Genomic DNA, 10,627 nt, shown 5'->3' with positions numbered 1-10,627 from the left:
TAATCCACCGGTTGATTAGTTGGTGGAGTCTAAAATAATAGAGCTGGTAAGCTTGCTAAGTTTAACAGGTCTCATGTTCTGTAATCAGCAATGGTGGCTTAATCCACCAGCATTTTTGCTAGGTATCTTTCCAATCTTCATCGACCAAAACCAAGGTGGATATGAGGCAGTGATTTTAAGTTATCTATCACCCATCATTTTGATTGTCCCTACATCATTTTTGCTAATCAAGGACCCATCATTTTGATTCTGGTCTGATCATCGTTTATCAGATCTTCATCCAACGGTTACCATTTCCCCTCTCTATAAATACCTAATTTCAATCTCATTTCAACTCACACCAGAATTTCTAAATCTCTCTAAAATTTCTCAATCTCCAATTCTTTTCATCACTCTTCCAATTTCTCAGAGAGTATGGCTGATAATATGAACATTGCTGAGTTCGTAGCAAACCAACGTGCTGACGCAAATCGAAGAGCTGTTGATCGTGCCAATGTGGATAGTGAAATTAGGAGAAGTCAAATTAGGCGAAAACTAAAATTCACTGTTGCGGGAGATGAATGTATTTGCAAGAATTATATTTCTTCTATTGAGGAGACTGTACTTGGAAATGCATTACATCTCGAAACATTATGGCAAATGATTTATGGGAAATTTCAAGAGAAAAAACAATGAATCTCAACAATCGTGATGTTATAGAGTTGATTCAACGCTTCAGTATAATCAATAAGGAAGTTACTAGGTTTGTTACTTTAACTACTTCATCAAGAAGGTCCAAATTTGAGGAATGGTGAATCCATGATGGAATTTCAAAAAAGGTGTCGTGCGGATGGTGCAACTATGATGGAACTTCGAGGTAGGTGTCGTGCGGAATATCGTCACATCTACGAAAAAGACTTCTAATTTGAAAATTGTTTCGAGATTGGACAATATTTGCCCAAATATTCTCCAGTATTTATGTTTTAATTTCTCGATTGTCCACTTAAGTATTTAAATTTGAAAAAGCAGGGGTCTAACAACACCACCCAATATTTCACTTAGCAATCTATATGGACTAACTCCGAAATACTTTCTAGAGAATCAACTAGACATTCAGACTCAATCTAAGTAAAAGTATCTCAAGGAGTTAATATCTCTCTCTTGTTTTGATTTACTCAAGCTAATAGAAATCAGCGAGTCTTTAATCAAACACAAGGAATAACTTGGATGGTACCAAAGACCAATATCTAAGGATCAATCAATGACAATTAACAACCAAAGGTCGGATTACTCTAATTGATGATCTAACACACAACCTGTATTATTTCAATTATAAAGATAAACAATATAATGCGGAAATGTAAATAACACAGACACCAAAAAATTTGTTAACGAGCAAACCGCAAATGCAGAAAAACCCCGGGACCTAGTCCAGATTGAACACATATTGTATTAAGCCGCTACAGACACTAGCCTACTCCAAGCTAACTTCGGACTGGACTGTAGTTGAACCCCAATCAGTCTCCCACAGATCCAAGGTACAGTTGTACTCCCTACGCCTCTGATCCCAGCAGGATACTGCACACTTGATTTCCTTTGCTGATCTCACCCACAACTAAGATTTGCTACGACCCAAAATCACAGGCTTTGTCAATAAACAAATCTGTCTCACACAGACAAGTCTATCAAAGGATCAATCTGTCTCCCACAGATAAACCCTAAAGGTTTTATTCTGTCTTTTGATAATAATCAAGGTGAACAGGAACCAATTGATAATCCGGTCTTATATTCCCGAAGAACAACCAAGAGTTATCAATCACCTCACAACAATCTTAATCGTATGGTAGCGAAACAAGATGTTGCGGAATCACAAACAATGAGACGAAAATGTTTTTGACTACTTTTTATATCTTGCATATCAGAGATATCAATATCAAGCCAATCAATCTGATTGTACTCGTACGATAGAAGATGCAAGATCATATCACACAACTACGATAAAAGTAGTATCGGTCTAGCGTCACAATCCCAATGAAGTCTTTAAATCGTTAACCTGGTTTTAGAAGAAGAAAACCAAAGGTTAAAGGAGAAATGACTCTAGCACGCAAACTAGTATCACACGTAAGGTATGGGGATTAGTTTTGCACAATACTAGATATTACTGTTATATAGTCTTTCAAATCAGGGTTTGAAATTAAGTTACCTTGGTAACAAAGCAATCAATATCCACCTTTAGATGAAAACCTGAAATTAAGTTACCTTGTTACACACACTTGACAATGCACGCTTCAAGGTTTGTTAACCGTACCCAAACGTATGCTCTTGTTGGTTTAACAATAGTTAACCAAAAGGTTAGCCATATGAGAATTTCATATCAACCATGTTCTTCTTCACCATAACTAGTTCAAATGACTTCAAGATGAACTAGTTAGAGAGTTGTTCAATTGCAAGGAAATCTTATGTACTACACAAGACACAATTGAAGCAAAGATGATTTGATTCACTTGAATCGGTTCATGAACTTTTATAGCCACGGTTTGCAAACTGCATTCCTTAGTATTTTTAAGTTTAAGTTCAGAAATCATCTTCAGATATATAACCTTCTCAAGTTCGCAGACTAGGTTCGCGGACTTAAGTTACCGGGCAGAGTTTACAAACTCCAACAGAAATTCTCGGGAATGAGAACTTCGCCGGTTCGCGGACTGGGTTCACTGACTGAGTTCGAGGACTTAACTTCACGCAAGTAGTTTGTCAACTCCAGCAGAAATTCTCGGGTCTGAGAACTTCTGCAGTTCGCGGACTTGGCTCACGCCATTCTTCCGGTTCTCTTGATCAAAAAAGTTCGCAAACTTTGGTTCAAGGAATAGGACTTATACATAAATGTGTTTCCACAACAATGCTTATGTCCACCATTGGTTATGTAATCTAAACTCTCATTTCAATCATTGAAACATTCTTAGAGGACGTTATATAATTGTTACACCATTTCTCATCGAAGCAATTTTCAAGATTGTTGAAACATATCATGAATTTCGTCACTTGGTAAATATAAACTTGATCGAAGCAAAAAGCTTTACCAATACATATTTCGAGATATAAATAGGCGAGGTATACTCGGCTCGAAATACCAAATGTGTATAATCTAAGTCTATATATATAGCATACGACTTCTTGTCTCAAAGAGTAGGAGATAGAGTATATAAAATTTTGAGTGATAGATAAGTTCAAGTCTTTACATACCTTTTTGTCGAGAAGTTCCACCGGTTCCTTGAGTAGTTCTTATACTTGTATGATGAATCGCCATGAAGTCCTTGAGCTCAACTACACTATCTATCCTAGTCCGAGACTTAGCTATAATAGACTAGAAATCAAGACTTATAGTTTTGATCACTAACATTGACAAACATACTTGAGATAGCAACGCATGCGAGTTCGACCGAGCAATGCTCTAACAATCTCCCCCTTTGTCAATTTTAGTGACAAAACTATCAATACATATGGAATACAAAAATGATAAAGAAACTTTAGTATCTCCTATTCCACATGTCTAATCTTCAACAATCCTCGAAATCTTCGCCACTTCCAAGTACTCCAATGATCCCAAAGGTTGTAAGTTTAGCATCACCGTTGTTGAAGATCCGTAGCTATAACAATGAGAAAACATAGTTTTCGATCATTATTATACAGTGTCATAGTATTATTACACAGCGTCAAAATTCAATTGTATCACAACTTCAACAATAATACTATGGTGATATGTATCACCCCCCCCCCCCCCCCCCTTACTCAATACTCCATCTCACATGGAAACCACTCCCCCTTACACAATGATCCGAAAATCATATGTATTTGTAGTGTGAACTACATATTAATTCTCTCCCTTTTTGTCAATAAAATTGGCAAAGGTACAAGAACGGGATCATAATGAAATTTTTGAAAGAGACATTTCATGACAAAAGGAAAAAAAAATACATACCAACTAATTTAGATGCAATCATAAAGCCGAAGCTAAATGCATTCATCAAGGAGTTTAAAGATACAAGATAACGCCTCTAAAATTCCATAGCCGCAAACCCCTAAAGATATGATCATTAAGCACAAGTTCAAAAGAACTCTCCCCCATTTGATGTCATTCCCGAAAGAACAACAAGAGCGACCTTAATTTCGAAAGAAAAGAAGGATTTTTATTGGACACCAAAAACCATAAGAATGATTTTCTATATCCAAAGACTCAATCAAATTAATCACAAGTAAACCCATGATTAATTTAATCGGAATACGCAATCAAATTAAACACAAAAAGTGATCAATTTAATTGATTATGTTCAACATAAGTAAACTTACGGAGCTACGACTAAGTTAACCATAGAAAATTATTAGCTTAACCGTTCATATACTCAACACAAGAAAAACTTATGGAGTATTGCAGTATACACATAAAATATGGATCACGGATAATCAATACTGCGGAATATACAAGTATTCATTCTATCTTCAATCATTACTTGCATAACAACAATTAATAAACATAATCCTTGTAAACAAAATATTTTAACCTATCTTCCATCAATAATTAACATAATAGGCTTAACTTTTGTATTTGTCAAAAGTCCATTCATTCTTTTATCAATACATGCATATCGACATACGAAAGACTTTACTTTTGACAAGGTATGGGACAATCATAGTTCACGGACGTAAACACACATATCCCATAACAATTTTGCAATATATAAAACCATAAAGATTGATACTACAAAAATCATCTTCCAAACAAATTTAGAGTTTAAACCAATAAATCTAAAAACATGAAGATGAAAACGTTGGACATAGCTATGTGTAATCACAATAATTGCTATTACAAACTCTAGTAATCCTTCTCAAAAACAAGAATAAATTCTCATAAGAAGTTTCCTAGGCATCAAGACAAACTAGTAATGCACATATAAGATGATTTGTCCTTTAGAGAGTAGAATCAATCTTTTTCGCCCAGGTTTATACCAAGAATAGCTACCAAAGGCGTATAAAAATATTTTCAAAGAAGAACATACAAAGTTATTAACGACCATGCACCATAGTTCACATAAAATGATTGTGAACATTCAAGAATCATAGTAATACGTACTACTGCCCATTCTTGAACTTCCTTCTTTGTGATTCACCAAAAACATTCTTGTAAAAGCTACAAATGAGCTTATAAGAGTACTACTCCATGAATCCAAGTGCCCAAGTCCAAGAGAAGTGGAATAAGTGCAACGAAACAGAGCAAAACACTCAAAAACAAGAGAGATGACAAATACCAATCTTAACTCATCCAAATTCAATAATTATCACCTCCATTTTGAAGATAATTCAAATTGGAAGATAATGCAAAAATAATGAGGTCATTCCGAGTTCGAACGAAGAAGATACGTCCAAAACAACTTTACCGAATATCGACGTCAAGTATGCATATGGGTTTGCAAACGAATTTTCGTATCCTGGAGAAGTATGCAGACGGGATTTGCGAACTTAAACCCCTGGATGATGTTATGCATACTCGGTGTGTGTACCATGAAGTCTAAACATCCCGAACTAATATTTTCAAACCTAAACATATAAGAACCTTAAACACAGATCAAGTTAGATAGAAAAGAACGATAAGTAAGGTACGTGAATCATTATAAGTTCTCTAAGAAAATAAAAGCACAAAACTTGCTCAAGTTTATAGACATACCTTTTTAGATGAATCCAATTGAATTCTACAACCTTACCAAACATAATCTGTGTGCCCCAATTTTCGTGCTTCCCTCACCGTATACATAACAGGGTATTCCTTGGTGAGGATGCACTTATAACACACTCAAGTTGTGTTGAGGTGAACAATGTATTGCTCACCACAAGTTACCTTTGTATTATCATGAAAGAGATCACTTTTAGAACCTTTCACATCCAAATCCATCTTTCCAAAGAACTCTTTAAGTTCCAACATCATGGATACTGCCTTCTCCATAGTCATGGAATTTTATGGGAGATCATTCCTTTTCACACTCAAGGTGTCATTGACTTTCTTTGGAACCCACTTATGAGTGTGTTTAGAAACAACCAGAACCTTCTTCTCGTTACTCTCTTCAAGATTTCTCGAAAGAGGATTGAATTTACTATTCTTTTGCAAGTTAGTCTTTCTCCAACTGGGAACATCGGATCTTGTCTTCGTCTTTACGAAGTTATACTTTTGATAACCATTACGATTGTGAAAAGGATTCGTACGACGTTTATAGACAAAAATAGTTTTATCACAACACTGATTCCTTTGCCTAAAGGTTGGACAGTTACAACCTGTAGCATTAAGGGGATTAGCCTTAACATATGATCTTGGTTTCACAACTTCTTGTGATGCCCAAACAAGAAAATCATGAAGTTTCACATTCCTTATACGGAAACGACATCTCTTTTCTAGGTGACCTTTATTTTCGCAATAGTGGCAAACATAAGGAATGTTCTTACCTCGATCTGTATGTGCTGACTTTGGAGGTTGATATACTTTTCTCTTTCGAACCTTATTTGCCGGTGATGGTATTTCACTTTTTCCATCAGTGGAAACCTTTTGTTGAGAAGAATCACTAGCCTTGAAAATTTTTACCTCTCTGCTAATACTTGGAGCATCTATTCCCTTATAGCCCAATCCTCGTGTATCACGATGATTTTTTCTTGCTCCTAGCATAGTGGTTAATTTGCTTGAACTAGTATTGAACTTTTTCAAGTCATCTTCCAACATCTTCATTTTATCAAGAGAAGCAGCTAAATCAGCTTCAAGGCGTTTTTCTCGAGCGAGACAAGCACTTTCCCCGTCATCAAAACTAATTTGTTGAGAGTTAAACCTTGCTTCAGATTCTGCAAGTTCTCTTCCAACAAAAAGTACTTTTGATAAAGATTATCACATTCAAGTGACTTCATATGTAGGTTTTCCTCAGAATCCTTGAGGATCGATTCGTTAGAACGATTCGAAAAATAAACACCTGCGTAACATACTCTGAGAGGATTCAGAAGAGGTGAGACATGAGAAGTTGTAATCTTCTTCATATTCCATGAATCCAAAAACTTAACATACTCTGAGACTTCCTCATCAACATCTCTATCAATATCTGAATCACCTTCATCAGAAAGTTCATCCAACTGTTCTTCTAGGAGAGTTTCCCAATCGACAGTTTTTACATCAAGAGAATGTTTAGATATTGACTTAGATGTGACAGTTCTCTCAGGTGAATCCAAGCTTTTAGAATCATCTGGTAATTTCTGAACTGGTACGTTATTAGAGATAAACTCGTCCATAATCAGATCGCTACAAACACAGACTTATAAGGTCTTTAACGTGTTTGCCTGCTCTGATACCAATTGAAAAAGCGGGGGTCTAACAACACCACCCAATATTTCTCTTAGCAATATGTATGGACTAACTCCGAAATACTTTCTAGAGAATCAACTAGACAGTCAGACTCAATCTAAGTAAAAGTATCTGAAGGAGTTAATATCTCTCTTTTGTTTTGATTTACTCAAGCTAATAGAAATCAGCGAGTCTTTAATCAAACACAAGGAATAACTTGGATGGTACCAAAGACCAATATCCAAGGATCAATCAATGGCAATCAATAACCAAATGTCGGATTACTCTAATTGATGATCTAACGCATAACCTGTATTATTTCAGTTATAAAGATAAACAATATAATGCGGAAATAGAAATAACACAGACACCAGAAATTTTGTTAACGAGGAAACCGCAAAAGCAGAAAAACCCCAAGACCTAGTCCAGATTGAAAACACACTGTATTAAGCCGCTACAGACACTGGCCTACTCCAAGCTAACTTCGGACTGGACTGTATTTGAACCCCAATCAGTCTCCCACCGATCCAAGGTACAGTTGTACTCCCTACGCCTCTCATCCCAGCAGGATACTGCGCACTTGATTCCCTTAGCTGATCTCACTCATAACTAAGAGTTTCTACGACCCAAAATCGCAGGCTTTGACAATAAACAAATCTGTCTCACACAGACAAGTCTATCAAAGGATCAATCTGTCTTCCACAGATAAACCCTAAAGGTTTTGTTCCGTCTTTTGATATTAATCAAGGTGAACAGGAACCAATTGATAATCCGGTCTAATATTCTCGAAGAAAAGCGTAGAGTTATCAATCACCTCACAACAATCTTAATCGTATGGTAGGGAAATGAGATGTTGCGGAATCACAAACAATGAGACGAAGATGTTTGTGACTACTTTTTATATCTTTCCTATCAGAGATATCAATCTCAATCCAATCAATCTGATTGTACTCGTACGATAGAAGATGCAAGATCAGATCACACAACTACGATAAAAGTAGTATCGGTCTGGCTTCACAATCCCAACGAAGTCTTTAAGTCGTTAATCTGGTTTTAGAACAATAAAACCAAAGGTTAAAAGAGAAACGACTCTAGCACGCAAACTAGTATCACACGTAAGGTGTGGGGATTAGTTTTACACAATACTAGATGTCTCCTTTATATAGTCTTTCAAATCAGGGTTTGCAATTAAGTTACCTTGGTAACAAAGCAATCAATATCCACCGTTAGATGAAAAATTAGCTTGTTACACACACTTGACAATGCACGCTTCTAGGTTTGTTAACCGCACCCAAACGTATGCACTTGTTGGTTCAACAATAGTTAACCAAAAGGTTAGCCATATGAGCATTTCATATCAACCATGTTCTTCTTCACCATAACTAATTCAAATGACTTCAAGATGAACTAGTTAGAGAGTTGTTCAATTGCAAGGAAATCTTATGTACTACACAAGACACAATTGAAGCAAAGATGATTTGATTCACTTGAATCGGTTCATGAACTTTTATAGCCACGGTTTGGAAACTTCATTCCTTAGTATTTTTAAGTTTAAGTTCAAAAATCATCTTCAGATATATAACCTTCTCAAGTTCGCAGACTAGGTTCGCGGACTTAAGTTACCGGGAAGAGTTTACAAACTCCAGCAGAAATTCTCGGGAATGAGAACTTCGCCGGTTCGCGGTATGGGTTCGCGGACTAAGTTCCCGGACTTAGCTTCACGTAAGTAGTTTGTCAACTCCAGCATAATTCTCGGGTTTGAGAATTTCGGAAGTTCGCGAACTGAGTTCACGGAGTTGGCTCACGCCATTCTTCCGGTTCTCTTGAGCAACAAAGTTCACAAACTTTGGTTCAAGGAATATGACTTATACATAAATGTGTTTACACAACAATGCTTATGGCCACCATTGGTTATGTAATCTAAACTCTCATTTCAATCATTGAAACATTCTTAGAGGACGTTATACAGTTGTTACACCATTTCTCGTCAAAGGAATTTTCAAGATGATTGAAACATATCATGACTTTCGTCACTTGGTAAAGATAAACTTGATCGAAGCGAAAAGCTTACCAACACATATTTAGAGATATAGATAGGCGAGGTGTAATCGACTCGAAATACCAAATCTGCATAATCCAAGTATATATATATATCATACGACTTCTTGTCTCAATGAGTAGGAGATAGAGTAGATAGACTTTTGAGTGATAGATAAGTTCAAGTCTTCACATACCTTTTTGTCGAGAAGTTCCACCGGTTCCTTGAGTAGTTCTTCTACTTGTATGATGAATCGCCATGAAGTCCTTGAGCTCAACTACATTTTCTATCCTAGTCCGAAACTTAGCTATAATAGACTAGAAATCAAGACTTATAGTTTTGATCACTAACATTGACAAACATGCTTGAGATAGCAACGCATGCGAGTTCGAACAAGCAATGCTCTAACAAAATTTTCCAAGTATTAGTTTAAGTTCTTATGTTTTAACTTCATAATTGTCTAATTAAAATGTAAGATTGGATTAAAATGTATTAGGTTAAGTATTAGTTTACTTAAAATGTATTAGTTTAAGTATTAGATTTTAATATTTGTTTAAATGTATCTCTAATTAAAATGTAAAATTGGATTAAGAATAGAATTAATCTTAATTTTCAACATTACTCGTCAAATTTTCAAATTTATTAAACTTCGATATAATCATTAAATAGTCATTTTTTACAAGACATAAAAATAGACAATAATAATTTGAAATATAGACTTTAAAAATTAAAATTTGGGACAATGTTCTTCATCTTGTTAATCTTCTTCATTTCCCCAAATTTCCAATGAATGCGCTCATGAACGGATTCTCTTTTGTTTATCTTCTTCTTTGGCTTCAAATTTGTTTTGCCTTGATTTTCCTTGCCTTGAACTTTTCTTTGCATTTTCTTAGTTGCGGTTTTGACTTGGTTGATATCAAAAACTTGGAGACTTCTTTGCTTCTTACTTATTTCTTTATAACTATCACATATCTTCTTAACGACACCTTCAAGCACTACTCCTGAAAAATCAAGTTGTGTTCCCGAATCAAGTTGGATTTGAAATTGTGTCATTTGGAAAATTTCAAAAAAATAAATTAGATTGAGAAAGAGAGAAATATAGAAATTTAGATTAAGAAAAAGAGAATTAGAGAAATTTTTTGTGTAAAAAATTTTGGGATAAACTTCTAAGTTTAAAAATTACCTATGTATAGCGATAAAGAACTAGTCGTTGGCGCTAGAGTTAACACCGAGCGATATTCTTAATA

Source organism: Papaver somniferum, chromosome 2 (genome assembly GCF_003573695.1).
Source record: "Papaver somniferum cultivar HN1 chromosome 2, ASM357369v1, whole genome shotgun sequence".
NCBI lineage: Eukaryota > Viridiplantae > Streptophyta > Magnoliopsida > Ranunculales > Papaveraceae > Papaver > Papaver somniferum.
The sequence above is the reverse complement of the archived record's forward strand: the minus strand, read 5'-3'. Positions refer to the sequence as shown.